At 39.7% G+C, this 10942-nt stretch overlaps 1 long non-coding RNA gene across 4 annotated transcripts; it reads left to right on the plus strand.

The window, feature by feature from the left end:
• The first annotated feature begins 4700 nt into the window (after positions 1 to 4700).
• LOC127058908 (uncharacterized) lies at positions 4701 to 10942 on the plus strand. 4 transcript variants are annotated; one of them, XR_007776481.1, is made up of 3 exons: positions 4701 to 5258; positions 7335 to 9886; positions 10425 to 10942. It is a non-coding gene; the product is annotated as an uncharacterized LOC127058908 (long non-coding RNA). The 4 variants fall into 4 exon arrangements; XR_007776480.1 differs by lacking the exon at positions 4701 to 5258 and having other exon boundaries at positions 5270 to 9591; positions 9869 to 9886; XR_007776482.1 differs by lacking the exon at positions 4701 to 5258 and adding an exon at positions 5270 to 6539.

Raw genomic sequence — 10942 nt, forward strand, 5'->3', positions numbered from 1 at the left:
AGACTCTTCTGCCAGGCTAAGTGTGAGATTGGATAGATTAACAATATTGTTGGGTGAGTTAAGGGTACCACTGTTGTAGCTCCCTGTGGCATGTAAGAGTTTAGATCATTTACTGTCCTTTTTCCTCTGTAGAGAAGTAAAGTATGCATTGTAAATGTCTTGTCTTGTTTTTTGTAAAGTGGAAGTTTGTGTGGAAGGTTGATTTTGTATGAGAATCTCTGGTTTTGAGAATTCATTCTTGATCTTCTCCTATTTGCTGTACAGGATGCTGATCAGGTGGTTCCTCATTTTCTTTGAGAGTGTGTGGCACAAATAATCTCTCACCATAGTCATTGTACTATGTTGATTGCAATGGATTTTCTACGTTCAGTCCATTTGGTATGATGTCCATCTGTTTGCGCTTAGAGAAGAAGATGATGTCTGTCTGTATCTGTGTGAGTTTTTTCATTAAGTTGATGGATCTCCACTTCATATGGCTAAATTCAGTTCCTTGCATGGTGTCAAGTATCAGAGGGATAGCCATATTAGTCTGTATCCACCAAAACAACAAGGAGTCCGGTGGCTTTTTTACCCATGAAAGCTTATGCCCAAATAAATCTGTTAGTCTTTGAGGTGCCACCAGACTCCTCATTGTTTTTTGGAGGGATCAGATTTTGTTATTTATTACACTAATGTATCTCCTAAAGAACATGTTAAGCAAGTTCAATAATTTCACTTTGGAGTTCTGATGAAATAAACGAATCACTTGTGTTATTTTTGTGATGTTACAAGAACCTCTTAACAGGAGTTGGTGGGACAGTATCCCTGAAACGTACAGCCACTGAGAGAATTTACAAAAACAAGCAGTTTACTAGGTAAGTATCATACACTGAGTTTTCATCTTTTTTATAGAGTGGTTTAAGCCTCAAGAAATATTTTATTTTTTTTTTTAACATGATGACTTTTTTGTAACTAGCTACTGGGGGAATCATGATAAAAGAAACAGACACAGGCAAACAGAAAATGTTCACTTTCAAATAAACTACATTCAGCTTTCTGACCATCTGCAGAAATTTGAATCAGATGTCTGCTGTTCAGGTTATTCACTATCTACTTAAAGCTTCTGGCAATGTTATCAACAGGAAAATGAGAAATGAGATGGGAAACAGTAAGAGAACTTGAAAACAAAAGCTTAGGGGAGTGGATCTTTTAAATGTAAATAGCTTCCTTTATCTCCAGGTTAACCTACTCAGCTAGCCACTTGGCACATTGTACAAAAAACTAGGCATACAGCCCCCTAATCACCAGCTTCTTGGTGATTGTGTTGTGTTGGCCTTGATAGTCAGATATTACTGTTTCAGCATTAGCTTAAATGTAGTTCTTGGTATATAGTCTGAGATCTAATTGGTTGGAAACTTCTGCTTTTCTACATGCAAGCCCATGGCCTTCACACATAAATTCATAAAACTTTCAGATTCATTCAGAAGTTCAACAGGAAGCAAGCTCATTTCATAATCCTGGAAAATCCCAGTTCTAATCATTTACTGCTGTTTTCCCTGTAAGTTACCTATGTGGAGATAAGTAGTTCTTTTATTTGTAACCTTGAATGCTAATTTCCAGTATAAAATTTAAATGATCAAAAAGTACTGTATAGTGCATGGCAAATACTTGTGGTTACTCGTCTATAGAGCCAAGCCTGTTGGCTTCATTGTCTGATGACAGAAAGACAAAAATGAATAAAAGAAGCTGTGATGCTTGCTCTAGTAATTCCTACAGTATAGTTACTGTATTGTGGTCTTTTCAAAGCATCAAGGAACTACTATCAGGTTATAAATCATATATATATATTTTAAGGAACACCTTACTTGTGTTACTAATTCCACCACATATAATTAAAAATGAAAGATTTTGAAAATCTATTCTCCTGATTCTGCTGTTGGAGCTTCCCATAGGGAGCTCCACTGACATCAGTCAAGTGGGAGCAGAGCCTAATTTAGGCACAATCTTGTTCTGCACCATGCAAGAAGTCTGTTCACAGAGAGCAGCTTGGAGGATCAGGGCCTTAGTGTTCGCCAGAAATTGACTGTTTACTTTTGTATTTCATGACACAGATAATAAAAGCAGACTAAGTTGTTTCGCTTTTGTTTATATATAGTCATTTTCAGTCTGGGGCTTTGGCACACTAGGTCAAGGTTGCAGCATTTGTATAGTAAACACAGCAGGGAGAGATTTGGCTCTAGGAAAAAGCTATTTTTATTTGAATTTTTAGATAATTCTGAAAATAGTATGATCTGAATTGTGAACCAAATTTGACCTGATACAGTCCTTTAAATATTAATGACTAGAAAATACTTATATATTCCAAGATATGAAAATGTGTCATCTCAGGAATGAAACAAAGGGAAAGCTAAGAAAAAGCATAACTGCAGTACTAGCTAGGGGTATGTCTACACGATGGAGCCTATGCTGGCCTAGCTATTCTCATATACCCCCTAGCATAGACAGAGCCTACCCTAAGGCCTGGTCTACGCTGCAGGGTTAGGTCAATGTAAGCTCTATAAACTGATTAAGTAACACCGTCTCCCCGAGCAGCATAGAGTCAAGGTCAATATAATTAGGTTGATTCAGTGTGACAGTCAGTGTAGACACTGTGTTGCTTACATCGACTGTTACTGGCTTTCAGGAGCCATCCCACAATGCCCCACACTGAATACAATCAGTACAAGTGCTCCTGGTGAGGATGCGCACTGCCAACACAAGGAACCACGTGCACGCACACAAGCAATTTAATAACTGTGGTGGCTATATGCCGACATAAGTTAGGATGACATAATTTTGTAGAGTAGACATGGCCCAAGAGAAGAGTTTTGAGGTGGGTTTTTTTTGGTTGGTGTAGGAACATCACCTCCCCAAACATCATTAGCTAAGTCAACGGAAGCACTCTTCTCTTGCATAGCTGTAACTACACTAGGGGTTTTGTTGACACAGCAATTTTGGTCAGGGGTGTGTTTTTTTCACACCTCTGATTGATGTAGCTATGCCATATAATGCTGAAGTGTAGACCAAGGTTAAAAGGCACAGGGCAGTAACCTTTAGCAGTAAAACTGCAAAATGACTCCCTCCAGGATACAGCTAGTTAGCTTTCTCTCCAATTTAAAGGGACAGCTGCCAGTAGAGACCATACTGGGAGGAAAGGCCCTCCTATAAAAGGGAGCTCCAAATACAGTGCTTATGGATACGGTACCTGCTTTTTGTAGATTTGGACCTTTGATGAAAAGTATGATAAAGTTTTCATAATTAAAGTTAGATGTGTGATCTGTAATTTAAATTTATAAAATGTGTTAAGTAGAACAGAACACAAGGAGCCAGGTCTTGGTATGTTTTCTAATCCTGTTAGGTCAATACAATTGAAAAGCCCCTCAAGAAGCGAGCTAAAGTGTTTAAAGCTCTGTTAGTTAGATCGGCTTCAGGTTTGTTAGCCTGCATGTTGACTGGGCTTTTCAATTTGTGTTAAACTAACTTGATGAGCTAACAATTGAATAACAATCCTTTTTGACCTGTCAAGACAGGGCCCAGGGAGAAAGAGAGAGGGACGAGAAAGAGAGGCCATCATTCAACAAGTTACTTAAGCACTCCTGAAAATGTAATCCTTAATCTCTCTGAACCTCAGTTCCTCCCGTTAAAACAATGATGATGCCAAAGCCTATGCCCCAGGTTTATGAGGCTTCTTCATCTATGTTTATAAAGCATTCAGAGTGCCACAGAATTGGAAAGTGCTCTGCAAAGCACGAACTAGTACTGAATATACACTAACTTCTGTTTTCAAACAATCATTTATGCCAATTCTACTTGATCATGAATCATTATAAACTTTACAAAAGAAAGCAACCCCAGGAAGATGAGGCCAGTGAATTTTCATGTGAAGGACTCATGTTGTGCGGTTATTAAAGGAACTTTGCAGGGGGAGCTGAGCAGGGCCAGCTTTAGGCCTATTCCACCAATTCCCCCAAATCAGGCCCTGCGCCTAAGAGGGCCCCACGCCCAGTGAGACTCCCTTCCCTGGCTAGAGGCGCCTTTTTTAATTTTTACTCATCTGGCAGCGCTCCGGGTCTCCAGCAGCACTTTGGTGGCAGGGCCTTCACCTGCTCTGGGTCTTCGGTGGCACTTCGGTGCCGGGTCCTTCAGTGCCGCCGAAGACCTGGAGCGAGTGAAGGACCCACCGCCAAAGACTCAGAGCACCGCCTGGTGAGTACAAGCCCCACTTGTTTTTTTAACATTTATTTTTTAAAGTCATCCCTGCTGGGCCCCCACCGAAACTGTTCGAATTGGGCCCCGCACTTCCTAAGCCGGCCCTGGAGCTGAGACCCAACATCTCGGCCTCTGAAAAGATTTCACAAAACCCAGGATTCCTGGAAATGGTTTTCGCTTAATAACCAGTTTGGGTTTAGACGTTCCCCTTGCAGTATTGGCACCGAAACATCGCAGCACAGCACCGCTGCTGGGGACGGCACCGCGCCTGGCCTCCCCGGCCGAGCTCAGTGCGGCAGCGGGGGCTCAGCAGCAGCGAGCACGCGGCGGCAGGGCGGAGAAGTTCCGCGGCAACTTTGCCGGTCTCCTATTGGGAACGGGAGGCGAGCAGCCGTGGGGGCGGAGCGGGATTTCCGTCGCTCGGGGTAATGCCGGGTTCTCCACAGAGGCCTCTGGGGTCACAGGCGGGGCAGAGGCCGAGCTGCGCAGGCTGGGGGTGGAGCTCTGTGCCAGCCCGCTGCCGCCGGGACTGGGGAAGCCCTCGCCGGGCTGGCAGCTCCCCCGGGCCCCACTGCGCGGGCGGGGAGCGCGCCTGACCCAGCCATTGTTTCCTATCTCCGCACCAGCGTCAGTGGAAAATCTCCCCCCTGCCGCGCCTGGGTCGGGCTATTTATCCGGCGGCGCTGCCGTCACGGAGAGCGGCGCTGCTGACGGGGGAGCTGACGCTCTTGGCCGCTACCGCTGGGCTTGCGGCGGCTACAATGGGGCTCTGTGTGGCGCTGGGAACGGGGCGCGGAGGTCCCGCCGCAGCCCCCGCTTTCTCCTCCTCCTGGCCCCCGGCTGCGGCAAGTGGGGGCCGGGCGCTGCTGCTAGCGCCGCCCCCGGGCCGCGCCTGGCCTTGTGCTGCCTCCCCTCCTCTGGCGGCGCCCGGGCTGAGCTTGGGGAGCGCGGCCCGCGCAGCTGGGGCACGGCGCGGTGCGGCTCTGATGGGAGGGACGCGCTGCGGACAACACAGGCAGGAAAGGAGCGAGGTAATGTCACAGGCAGGTGCGGGGGGGGTGCGCGCCGCTTTATGGGGGACCAGTCCCGCAAGCAACACAAAGAAACTTCGGTTCATAGCATTCCTCCCCCCCACCCGCCGAGAAAGGGAGGCTTCTCCCCTTGCCCCCGTAGGCGCTGGCTGGGGCTGTGGACGTGTAAAGATGCTCCTTCAGCTGCCTAACTCTGTTGTCCCCACTCCACCAGTGCGGGGCTTCCGGGAGTGTCCAGCTGCAGTTCCATAAAGTAGCAATCGCGGGGATGGGGTGGGTGACTGCCCTGCCTGCTGCTTCCCCCGTAAAGGAGCGAAGGTGGGACCCGGCCGTCCAGCGAAGAGTAACTGCTTTTTCTCAAAACAGCCCAGCGAATTGAAAGTTGAAAATTAAACTCCAGTAAAGCTTTTGCTTAATTTAACTCAACCGAGGTTTGTCACCCTGGCAGGCTGCCTGCCTGTTTCGATTCAATGGCGTTAAGCTAGGCTTCTTTTTTTTTTGCACAAGTACAATTCCAGCAATAGTTTTCTGCACAGCTGGATTTCCGCTGGGTGCAGATGTTGCTAATGGCAGCTTAAGCACGGATGGGCAGATAACATATGGAATGCAACATGTTGCCATATGGTCCGTTTAGCCTTTCACCTCCAAGAATATCAATCAAATATGTTCTGGGAGAAATTTAATGACTCTCTGAACAGGAAGATGAATTGCTTGGTACGATTTATATTCCTTGACCTGATGCTATATAACAATAAGATAGTAAATGGAACTCTCAGTTTTTATAATAAGAATGTGGCCAAATGGGGCTAGATTTCAAATACTAAAAACATTTGCATGTTAGGATCTTGACAGCTGTCAAATTATTCAGACAGTGAAGCGTGCCCCAATAAAAACATGTCCACAATAAAAATGGACAACCACAGCTTCCACAGTCTTCAGTTAAATTGCCTACATGTATCTCTCAAAACATTTGAAAGTATAAAACATTATTATTTATAAACACTCCAATATCTAAAACTAGCCACACCTGTACAGCATGCTAGTATGGGAAAGAAAGGAGAGGTGCTATGGAACTAAGTATTAGAATTCTCCAAAAAACTAGGAAAATAGATCTTGATAAATTTGTTGCATCTCAGTAATTTCAAACAAGTTTACATCAGGGACTTCATTTGTTTCTTTTTATGACCTAAAATTTTTTACTTCAGTATGATTGATTAAAATCTTTTGGCAGAAATTGCACTTGCAGAAAAATTAAGTAGCTAACTATTCTAACTGAAACAGGTATGTATCACCCTTTCATCTGTTGATCTTATACTTTGAGTGTTATATATCTTGGATGTAAAATACTTAGGTCCCAATCCAGTGCCCAAAGAAATCAATGGAAAGCCTCCCATTGCCTCCAGTGGTTGTTGGATTGGTCCCTTAAAGAATTTACAAAGCCTGTAGTATTCTATTTGAGTGTCACAGTTACAGTGTTTTGAAGTGTGAGCAGACTCTAAAGGACGTGCCTACCTGAACCTCTAGAGCGTTTTTAAAAAAATATTTGTGCTCACTCTGAGTTAATCTTTCAAAGGCACTTTTAATAACTAATGTATTCTTTCCCTCTGATATGTCATTCAAGATGGAAAAAAATACAATAAAAGAAGGAAAGAGATTTATAATCAGTCATATAAATCATTTTGAGTCTGTCCCTGATCTTTTTTAATCTTAAATTAAATTACTCTACTTATACACAGGGAGCCAATATAGATTGCAAGCTCCTCGGGGCAGGGCCTGTCTCTTTGCTATATGTTTGTACAATGCTTAGAACAATGGGGCTCTGGCCTCTAGGTGGTATTGTAAGACTAATAAATATATTAGTATATGTATATCCCTCTGTTATGGGATAAACCTGATAAATTATTAAGAACGGTTGGTCAACTAATAGAAAATGAAATTTCATGCTCCCAAAAATAGATATACCATAAACAGGATATGTGAGCATATTTTAATTAATATACCATATGTTTGGGGGTATGTATGTATCATGTGAAAAAAATTCTGTTGTTACACAAAGTTATTTCCTTTTCTTAACAGAAAACCAGACTCTCTCTCAATATACTGGCACCATTCTTCTTCCATTGGCTGCACAAAGAGTAGAATTGAGCCCCTATTCCTAGTACATAATTACAGAAGCCTTTCAATGTAAATATGTGAAGGCAAAGTTTGAGTTGCCCACATATGAAATAATTTATCATGTTAGGGACAATGACTTATTGCCATTTTGCCAACAAGGATAAAAAATGCTGTAGAGCCAAGACTATCAAACCACGTAAAATAATTTGTTTGACTTTTAAAAAAATGGTTTTTGATCAGAACATGTTTAGAAAAAATGGTATTCTGTTAATGCTTCTTGTATTTAATGGGATTTCCAAAGAATGAATATTGTGGCAACTACATAGGGGGTAAGTGTCACTGTGTTGTGATTTAATCAGTTAGTGTGTTCCTTATACAGGTACTGTCTTCCTTATACAACTACTGCCTGATTGAGAGCTTTAAAAACAAACAAAACTGCACAGAATTATAAAAGTCACTTCGAGGGGACCTACATTTCAATGAGTCCCTATGATTTTTATTTTGTACTCATTTTAACTTTTAAAAAATGCAAACCACTTCTACAGGCATTAGTTCTGTTTTTTGTTATTGTTTGGTTTATTTTTATTCTCTATGAACTGATTCTGTCCATGCATGTCCCACTCCCACATATGACTTGTGTAGAATTACTGTCTTAAAGTCCTAGGTAACATTCATTATAATTTTAACTTAATCCTGTTATTCTAAACTCAGATAAAGGTCCTCATTAAAGTCAGTGGGGAGCTTTGGCTGAGTAAGGACTATGGAGTCAAGGTCTAAGTGGCTGATTGCCAAAATTAGCCCTATAGAAGAATTGAACTGCATTTGAACCTGTCACCATTATTCTAATGACCTGGGGAGGGAATCACATTGTTAGTGATTGGTAAAACATTGGATTTTAAAGTATTTGTTTAGATATGGACCTTCTAAAATTTGGACTTCAATGCCAAAAAGGGTTCATTATTCACATTCGTATCTCTTAAATTGTCAACTGACTGAACATTGATTATATAATGGTGCACATACTTCAGCTGGGGAAGGAAAGGAGAGGGAATTTGAAAAAATTAAAACATCACATAGTATGGATCCTAAATGCATTAGTTTCCTTATAGCATAATTCTGATTGCATTACAACCACAGCTGTTTATCATTCACACTGATGAATTAAAATATTTTGCACTTTTGCTTCTCGTTTTGATGTTGGAGCTATAGCAATATGTGACAAACTGTAGAGAAAATCATCATTATGCTGCTTCCCACATGTGAAAGTGTGCCTCTGATTTGTATAGTAGTACTATAGCACTTCTTTGTGTATAATGGAGAGATTGTCTTTTATCTTTCATATTTAAGTCACTTTTTTACTAAAGTGACCAGTACACCTCTTCTAAAATGGTTCCATCTATTAAGTTTTAAGCATGTAGACAATCTCACATTGATATGCAGTTTAGTTTATCCCATTTTAGTGGGACTATCATGTAAATATATAATGTAAAAGTGCACTTCCTATTATAATACTTTATCAGATTGATAGTTGTTTTAATTAAATATGTTCTGTGTTCTTGTATTTAGATACCAAAATACAGCATTTCACTACATTTTATAAAATTGTGTATGCATTTATTTAATGTAAGGTTCGTTTTTAAAGAATGTAGTCTTGAATGTTTGTTCTCCCTTTTTTTTTCACATCATTACTCTGATACTGCTTGATTAGCTCCCTCCCCAGTCATGATTGGTAATTAAAATAGGCATTAAAATTAGTCACTTAGCAATTTTGCTGTTCAATTGGCAATTAAATTACTTAATTGCAATTAAAGTCCTAATTTTAATTGGCAAAATGATAGATGTAGATTTAAGATAATATGTATAAATACTTTAATAAGTGTCTATATAAGGATTACTTAATTACTCAACTTCAAGTTTATGCTGTTAACTTTAGAACTTTTAAGTGAGCAATGAAATTTATATTGCATCTATTCTAAGGATATGGTAATTAGATGTATTACTTACCGTGATAAGGGTCTTTGCTATACATTATTTCTTTTAATGGTGTGGGCTAACCATTGAAATATACACTTCATCATATTACAAACTAGTCATACTTTTAGTTTTGTGATTCAATGTGACTTTCATTCAAATGGTAGATTGGCCTACTGGAGTAGTCTAAGGTTATTCTGCTGAACATAAGTGAGATTGAACTAAAGTAAACCGGTCATAATTTCAGGTGAGAATAACTAAACCCTATATTTTATTTCAAGTTGGAATTTTCAACTATTTAATGGATATCTGTTGCAACAAAGGATGATTAGAAAAAGCAAACATGTTTTAGACAGATTATGAAGATGAAACTTAAAATAGTGAAAATTCACATGTACAATAACTTTACTTGTGGTCACTTCACCATAACACAAGGTTTCAGTGAGATTTACTCAACAAATCTATAGTTAAGAACTTAAATCACATGCTGTGAAACTTAATTGCATTATTTCTCTTTATTTCAGTGGGACTAGATATCTGAGGTAAGCAAGCAGTTTGGGCCTCATGTTCATGTCGGGTGCCATATTTACAACATAAAAATATTTTTAACTCTTAAATTGAAAGCATTCTCAGTTTAGACACCGTATAATGGAATAATTACTGATTGCATGTTTTTATGAGTAATTTTGGACTTGTATGTAATTATTATCTTAATATTTTGGATGTCTTTTAATGCAGACAGTAGACATTCTAGCACAACTTTTAAGGGGGTCGTTTTAAAATATTTCTCTGTGTAAAGTTATTTTTGTTAATTCTAAACTGATTATATTTGCATATAATCCTAAAGATGTCTTTTTTTCTAAGTCATTTTTTGTTAGTTTTAGTCTATTTACATTCATAATAGAATATAATAGTTTGACAAGTCAAAAACAAGGCAGAAAAGAAATTGCATGCAAATTGCCAAAGATCTGGCTCATACGTATTACAGAAATACCAACTTGCCTTAGTCTTAAACTGTAACAGTGGAAAATGATTAAATTAAACTGATTTGTGTGGGTTTTTTTATCTTTAAATATACAGACTTGATTGCAGCAGAAAACTCAATTTGAAGACACACAGCAATTCTCAGAAGTCTCATTCTCTCAAGAAGCCAATATATGGGACAACTGTTTATTATGAAACTACTGGCAATCAAGCAACCTCTCTTTGTTCCAAACTCCAAGGAAGTCACTGTTTAAAGTGCTTGTTATGTGCCTTTTAAAACAGGTTCCTAAAGTGGCTGTAATGAAAAGGTAGTGCTCTTACTTTCACTCTGAGTAACTCTATTCTGTGGGTTAAGTTTTTTTTGCTTTTTTCAGAATTCTGTTCCAATCTTTGATCCCACTGAAGTCACTGGGAGTTTTACTGTTGACATAAATAGGGTGATGCATATACAGTGTTTCATATGTTTTTGAGATGAGGAAAATACTGTTTCATGCAAGTCTTCATTAAGCATTTAATTAAAAGTTCCCTGGTTAAGGCTTAATTTCTAAATTGTGATGTATTTTAAATGTATATACAGATTATGTGTAATATATACAATAAAATATTATAATTGA

The sequence above is a fragment of the Gopherus flavomarginatus genome, chromosome 10 (genome assembly GCF_025201925.1).
Source record: "Gopherus flavomarginatus isolate rGopFla2 chromosome 10, rGopFla2.mat.asm, whole genome shotgun sequence".
Taxonomy (NCBI): Eukaryota; Metazoa; Chordata; order Testudines; family Testudinidae; genus Gopherus; species Gopherus flavomarginatus.